The sequence below is a fragment of the Fistularia commersonii genome, unplaced genomic scaffold, assembly GCF_037954325.1.
Source record: "Fistularia commersonii isolate RoL2024-O1a breed Wild unplaced genomic scaffold, RoL_Fcom_v1.0 HiC_scaffold_146, whole genome shotgun sequence".
Taxonomy (NCBI): domain Eukaryota; kingdom Metazoa; phylum Chordata; class Actinopteri; order Syngnathiformes; family Fistulariidae; genus Fistularia; species Fistularia commersonii.
Window position 1 is genome coordinate 7,501 of NW_028234104.1, and position 7,500 is coordinate 15,000.

Genomic DNA, 7,500 nt, shown 5'->3' on the forward strand with positions numbered 1-7,500 from the left:
ATGTTTCCATGAAATCAGAAATAAAATACTTGAGCATTTTCCTATCCAAGGACCAAACGTTAAATCAATCCAGGAACATTGAATCTAAACTGAATCAAAGTAAAGCTTAATTCTAATATATGGCTCCAGAGAGATTTATCAATATTAGGCCGGATATATTTGACTAAAATGGATGTGTTTATCCAGATGTATATACCCAGCGTATTCCAATGCTGCTCCAAATCAACTCGTAAAATCTGTTAACCAAATCAATTTCAACTTTATCTGGAGGAACAGACCACACCATCTAAGAAAAATCACATATGGTGAAAGAAACAAGTGAAGGAGGGCTGAAAGTGATAGAGTCGGACTGCTTGAATGGGACATTGAAGGTGAACTGGTTGAAATCCTGGATCAAACCTCATCGTTCTTTCTGGTATTGTACTCCAAACTACTTATTCAACAAAGTCGGCGGCCTGAGTCTTCTGCTTATCTCTGACTTGGATATCAACAAGATTCCTGTCAAATGTTCAGAGTTCCATAAACAAATATTATTATACTGGAAAATGATATACGTACACAATTTCTCACCACACAGTATAATAGTTTGGAACAATCGATATGTACTGCATGGCAACAAACCTCTGTTTTACAAGGAATGCTTTGAGAAAGGTATATGGTCGATAATTGACTTGATGGATGACACTGGCAGTCCTCTGGACAATGAGCAGTTCTGTACTACACACAGATTCAAGCCTCCCATATTAGAGTTGCTAAAGTTACGAAACGCACTGCCTCGACAATTTGTATTCCTGACCAAAAATATAATGACGCACCGAACCGTACAACCACAGTTACCCCGACTATCACTCCAGGGAATCTCAATTGTGGACAGAAAGCGCGGCAACTCCTTTATTAGGAAATGTTTCACAGGAAACTTATTCCCTGGACGTCAAAAAAAAAAAAAAGGATATTTTAAATAAATTTGATGAGGAATCGATTGCCACGCTGCGAACCATGTATCTGACTCTACCCATACCCCCAAGGCAAAAGAGACCCACTTCAAAATTATGACTGACATCTACCCATCTAAGGAATTATCGAGGGTACGCTTTAATTTTGAAGATAATATTTGTACATTTTGTGAAGACAACATTGAAACCACTGACCATATATTTTTTCTCCTTCTCATTCCATCGTCACCAGTTTCCTTCTCAAAAGATGATATAACATTCTGTTTACTTATAAGCAACATAACAGATGAACTCTGTGTCAATGTTCTTTTAGGCCTGGCCAAGTTCTTCATTCACAAGAACAGAATGCAAAAATGCTCCCCAAATTTTAATGTCTTCATAAACGATTTTGAAATATAAAAAAAAAAAAAAAAAAATCCTTAAAACTTATGGAAAAATCCAAAAACTAAAAAATATAGTTACCCATGTCCGAGGTTCCTTTTTTTTTTGGTAAAAAAAAAAAAAACAAAAAAAAAAAACAACTTGATTACATGTTACATTCCCCTTGCAATTTTTTTTTTTTTTTTCGTTTTAATTTCTTATTTGTCTATCTATTGATTTAATTACTTCCTTTTAATTTCTTTTTTTGTCTCGCACTGTAAATTTCTCACAAACCTGTAACACTATTAACTTCTCATTACATACAGAACAAATGTCCTGATGTCCGTTGCTTCCTCATCCCTGGTTGTTTCATTGACATTCAGTTCTACCTTGCTATGTTTATTTGTACATTTGTATATTTGGGTGTACTATTTATGTTCAATTAAAAACAGTTTGATGTCTGAGATTCCTTGTGAACCGCCAACTTAATTACATGTTATATTCCCCTCACAATTTTTTTTTTTCGTTTTTAATTTTATTTTTCTATCTATTTATTTAATTATATCCTTTTAATTTTCTTTTTTTGTCTAGCATTAAAAATTTCTCGCAAACCGTTAACACTATTAACTTCTGATTACTTACAGCACGAATGCGCTTATGCCCCCCCACCCATCCCGCTTTTTCCGTACGGAGGCAGACACTGAGATCGAAAGCAAATGGGTGTCATTGAAATGCAGTAACAGGGTGATAACAGCCGTGTTCGAAGTGTGTAGGGGCTTATAGGAGAGCAGAAGCACGTCACGCAATTCACCTGAGTTCGGAGGATCGGGAGTACCAGGGCCCATAGCGGAGAAGCGGAAGAGCGGAGTTATGTGTCTCTTCTCAAAGGCGGGGAAGCTGGGGGGCAGCAGGACCCCTTAGAGCGGCTAATGTGAGCCTTCTCCGGACATAGATCACCCGGACTTATGACTGGAGCTCCCGGACCTCCGGGCACACACATATGTGAATGAGTGGATGAGCTAATGTCGGTTTGGTTGTGGATACGTTTCGGCCAATGCTATCAGCACAGCTATGATTATCCCCAGAACGTTGAGAACGAGCTCCCGGAACTCCAGACATGCGTATATAAAAGAGTGGAATTAAGGTGTGTGTGTGTGTGTGTGTGTGTGTGTGTGTGTGTATACGTGTGGGACAGAAGTAATGTTGGGGACAGAAATTGTTATTAGCCTGCTGGCAGATGACACAACCTTAGTTTTGAAAAATGAACATCAAGTCCCAATAAGTGCTGAAAAAAACCAAAACATTCTCCAAGGCTTCAGGATTGTCATTAAACTTAAAGAAATGCAAACTTCTTGCGCTGCATGACTCGCCACTAAAGGAAATCAGCGATGTTTCTATGAAATCAGAAATAAAATACTTGAGCATTTTCCTATCCAAGGACCAAACGTTAAATCAATCCAGGAACATTGAATCTAAACTGAATCAAAGTAAAGCTTAATTCTAATATATGGCTCCAGAGAGATTTATCAATATTAGGCCGGATATATTTGACTAAAATGGATGTGTTTATCCAGATGTATATACCCAGCGTATTCCAATGCTGCTCCAAATCAACTCGTAAAATCTGTTAACCAAATCAATTTCAACTTTATCTGGAGGAACAGACCACACCATCTAAGAAAAATCACATATGGTGAAAGAAACAAGTGAAGGAGGGCTGAAAGTGATAGAGTCGGACTGCTTGAATGGGACATTGAAGGTGAACTGGTTGAAATCCTGGATCAAACCTCATCGTTCTTTCTGGTATTGTACTCCAAACTACTTATTCAACAAAGTCGGCGGCCTGAGTCTTCTGCTTATCTCTGACTTGGATATCAACAAGATTCCTGTCAAATGTTCAGAGTTCCATAAACAAATATTATTATACTGGAAAATGATATACGTACACAATTTCTCACCACACAGTATAATAGTTTGGAACAATCGATATGTACTGCATGGCAACAAACCTCTGTTTTACAAGGAATGCTTTGAGAAAGGTATATGGTCGATAATTGACTTGATGGATGACACTGGCAGTCCTCTGGACAATGAGCAGTTCTGTACTACACACAGATTCAAGCCTCCCATATTAGAGTTGCTAAAGTTACGAAACGCACTGCCTCGACAATTTGTATTCCTGACCAAAAATATAATGACGCACCGAACCGTACAACCACAGTTACCCCGACTATCACTCCAGGGAATCTCAATTGTGGACAGAAAGCGCGGCAACTCCTTTATTAGGAAATGTTTCACAGGAAACTTATTCCCTGGACGTCAAAAAAAAAAAAAAGGATATTTTAAATAAATTTGATGAGGAATCGATTGCCACGCTGCGAACTATGTATCTGACTCTACCCATACCCCCAAGGCAAAGAGACCCACTTCAAAATTATGACTGACATCTACCCATCTAAGGAATTATCGAGGGTACGCTTTAATTTTGAAGATAATATTTGTACATTTTGTGAAGACAACATTGAAACCACTGACCATATATTTTTTCTCCTTCTCATTCCATCGTCACCAGTTTCCTTCTCAAAAGATGATATAACATTCTGTTTACTTATAAGCAACATAACAGATGAACTCTGTGTCAATGTTCTTTTAGGCCTGGCCAAGTTCTTCATTCACAAGAACAGAATGCAAAAATGCTCCCCAAATTTTAATGTCTTCATAAACGATTTTGAAATATAAAAAAAAAAAAAAAAATCCTTAAAACTTATGGAAAAATCCGAAAACAAAAAAATATAGTTACCCATGTCCGAGGTTCCTTTTTTTTTTGGTAAAAAAAAAAAAAAAAACAAAAAAAACAACTTGATTACATGTTACATTCCCCTTGCAATTTTTTTTTTTTTTTTTCGTTTTAATTTCTTATTTGTCTATCTATTGATTTAATTACTTCCTTTTAATTTCTTTTTTTGTCTCGCACTGTAAATTTCTCACAAACCTGTAACACTATTAACTTCTCATTACATACAGAACAAATGTCCTGATGTCCGTTGCTTCCTCATCCCTGGTTGTTTCATTGACATTCAGTTCTACCTTGCTATGTTTATTTGTACATTTGTATATTTGGGTGTACTATTTATGTTCAATTAAAAACAGTTTGATGTCTGAGATTCCTTGTGAACCGCCAACTTAATTACATGTTATATTCCCCTCACAATTTTTTTTTTTCGTTTTTAATTTTATTTTTCTATCTATTTATTTAATTATATCCTTCTAATTTTCTTTTTTTGTCTAGCATTAAAAATTTCTCGCAAACCGTTAACACTATTAACTTCTGATTACTTACAGCACGAATGCGCTTATGCCCCCCCACCCATCCCGCTTTTTCCGTACGGAGGCAGACACTGAGATCGAAAGCAAATGGGTGTCATTGAAATGCAGTAACAGGGTGATAACAGCCGTGTTCGAAGTGTGTAGGGGCTTATAGGAGAGCAGAAGCACGTCACGCAATTCACCTGAGTTCGGAGGATCGGGAGTACCAGGGCCCATAGCGGAGAAGCGGAAGAGCGGAGTTATGTGTCTCTTCTCAAAGGCGGGGAAGCTGGGGGGCAGCAGGACCCCTTAGACCGGCTAAGGTGAGCCTACTCCGGACAGAGATCACCCGGAGTTATGACTGGAGCTCCCGGACCTCTGGGCACACACATATGTGAATGACTGGATGAGCTAATGTTGGTTTGGTTGTGGATACGTTTCGGCCAATGCTATCAGCACAGCGATGATGAGTTCAGGTGTGTCTGTGTGTGTTTGTGTGTTTGTGTGTGTGTGTGTGTGTGTGTGTGTGTGTGCGTGTGTTTGTGTGTGTGTGAGAGTTTGTTTTTGTGGGTTGGGGGGGGTTCCCGCGGACACGGAGTACCAGGGCCTGGAGCGGATGAGGTGAGGAGCGGAGGAGAGCAGAAGCCCGGACCGTGATTCGCTTGTGTCCAGCGGTTCGGGAGTTCCAGGGCCCGAAACGGAGGAGCGGAGGAGCGGAGGAGCGGAGGAGCGGAGGAGCGGAGGAGCGGAGGACAGCAAAACCCCTTTCTGCAATTCGCCTGAGTCCGGCGGATCGGTAGTACCTGGTTCCGCAGCGGATGAGCGGAGGAGTGGAGGAGATGTTTATCTTCTCAGAGGCGGCGAGGGGGGGGGGGCAGGACCCCTTACCCTTATCCCCCCCGGACGTTTGAGTGGAGCTCCCGGACCTCCGGGCACGCACATGCGAATGACTGGATCACAGGGAGTGCCAGGGCCTGGAGCGGATGAGCAGAGGAGAGGCGGAGGGCAGAAGCCCGGCCCTGTTCAAGAGTTCCAGGGTCCAAAGCGGGGGAGCGAAGAAGCGGAGGAGGGGAGGAGAGCAGAAGAGCAAAAAACTGGCCCGGAATTCACCGAAGTCCCGCGGATCGGGAGTTCCAGGGCCCGGAGCGGAAGAGCGGAGGAGCGGAGGAGAGGAGGAGCGGAGCAAAGCTAAGCCCGTCTTAACAACAAGGAAATTACAGATGAGGCTATAATTTCTAATGAAAACTTTAAATTCTATAGCCACGTATACACTTCGACATTGTCAAAAAGCGATTGTGACTCCTTTCCATTAAATATTCCTCAATATATCCCAAAAATAAACAACAAACAATATATGTTTGTTTATATATGTTTATATATAAACAACAAAAAATATACAGTTTGATGTCTGAGATTCCTTGTGAATCGCCAACTTAATTACATGTCGTATTCCCCTTGCATTTTTTTTTTTTGGTTTTAATTTCATTTGTCTATCTATTTATCTAATTATTTCCTTTTAATTTCGTTTTTTGTCTAGCACTGTAAATTTCTCACAAACCTGTAACACTATTAACTTCTCATTACATACAGAACAAATGTCCTCATGTCCGTTGCTTCCTCATGCCTGGTTGTTTCATTGACATTCAGTTCTACCTTGCTATGTTTATTTGTACATTTGTATATTTGGGTGTACTATTTATGTTCAATTAAAAACAGTTTGATGTCTGAGATTCCCTGTGAACCGCCAACTTAATTACATGTTATATTCCCCTCACAATTTTTTTTTTTTCGTTTTTAATTTTATTTTTCTATCTATTTATTTAATTATATCCTTTTAATTTTCTTTTTTTGTCTAGCATTAAAAATTTCTCGCAAACCGTTAACACTATTAACTTCTGATTACTTACAGCACGAATGCGCTTATGCCCCCCCACCCCCCACCCCCCCGCTTTTTCCGTACGGTGGCAGACACTGAGATCGAAAGCAAATGGGTGTCATTGAAATGCAGTAACAGGGTGATAACAGCCGTGTTCGAAGTGTGTAGGGGCTTATAGTAGAGCAGAAGCACGTCACGCAATTCACCTGAGTTCGGAGGATCGGGAGTACCAGGGCCCATAGCGGAGAAGCGGAAGAGCGGAGTTATGTGTCTCTTCTCAAAGGCCGGGAAGCTGGGGGGCAGCAGGACCCCTTAGAGCGGCTAATGTGAGCCTTCTCCGGACATAGATCACCCGGACTTATGACTGGAGCTCCCGGACCTCTGGGCACACACATATGTGAATGAGTGGATGAGCTAATGTTGGTTTGGTTGTGGAAACGTTTCGGCCAATGCTATTAGCACAGCTATGATGAGTTCAGGTGTGTCTGTGTGTGTTTGTGTGTTTGTGTGTGTGTGTGTGTGTGTGTGTGTGCGTGTGTTTGTGTGTGTGTGAGAGTTTGTTTTTGTGGGTTGGGGGGGGTTCCCGCGGACACGGAGTACCAGGGCCTGGAGCGGATGAGGTGAGGAGCGGAGGAGAGCAGAAGCCCGGACCGTGATTCGCTTGTGTCCAGCGGTTCGGGAGTTCCAGGGCCCGAAACGGAGGAGCGGAGGAGCGGAGGACGGCAAAACCCCTTTCTGCAATTCGCCTGAGTCCGGCGGATCGGTAATACCTGGTTCCGCAGCGGAGGAGCGGAGGAGTGGAGGAGATGTTTCTCTTCTCAGAGGCGGCGAGGAGGGGGGGAGAGGGACAGGACCCCTTACCCTTACCCCCCCCGGACGTTTGAGTGGAGCTCCCGGACCTCCGGGCACGCACATGCGAATGACTGGATCACAGGGAGTGCCAGGGCCTGGAGCGGATGAGCAGAGGAGAGGCGGAGGGCAGAAGCCCGGCCCTGTTCAAGAGTT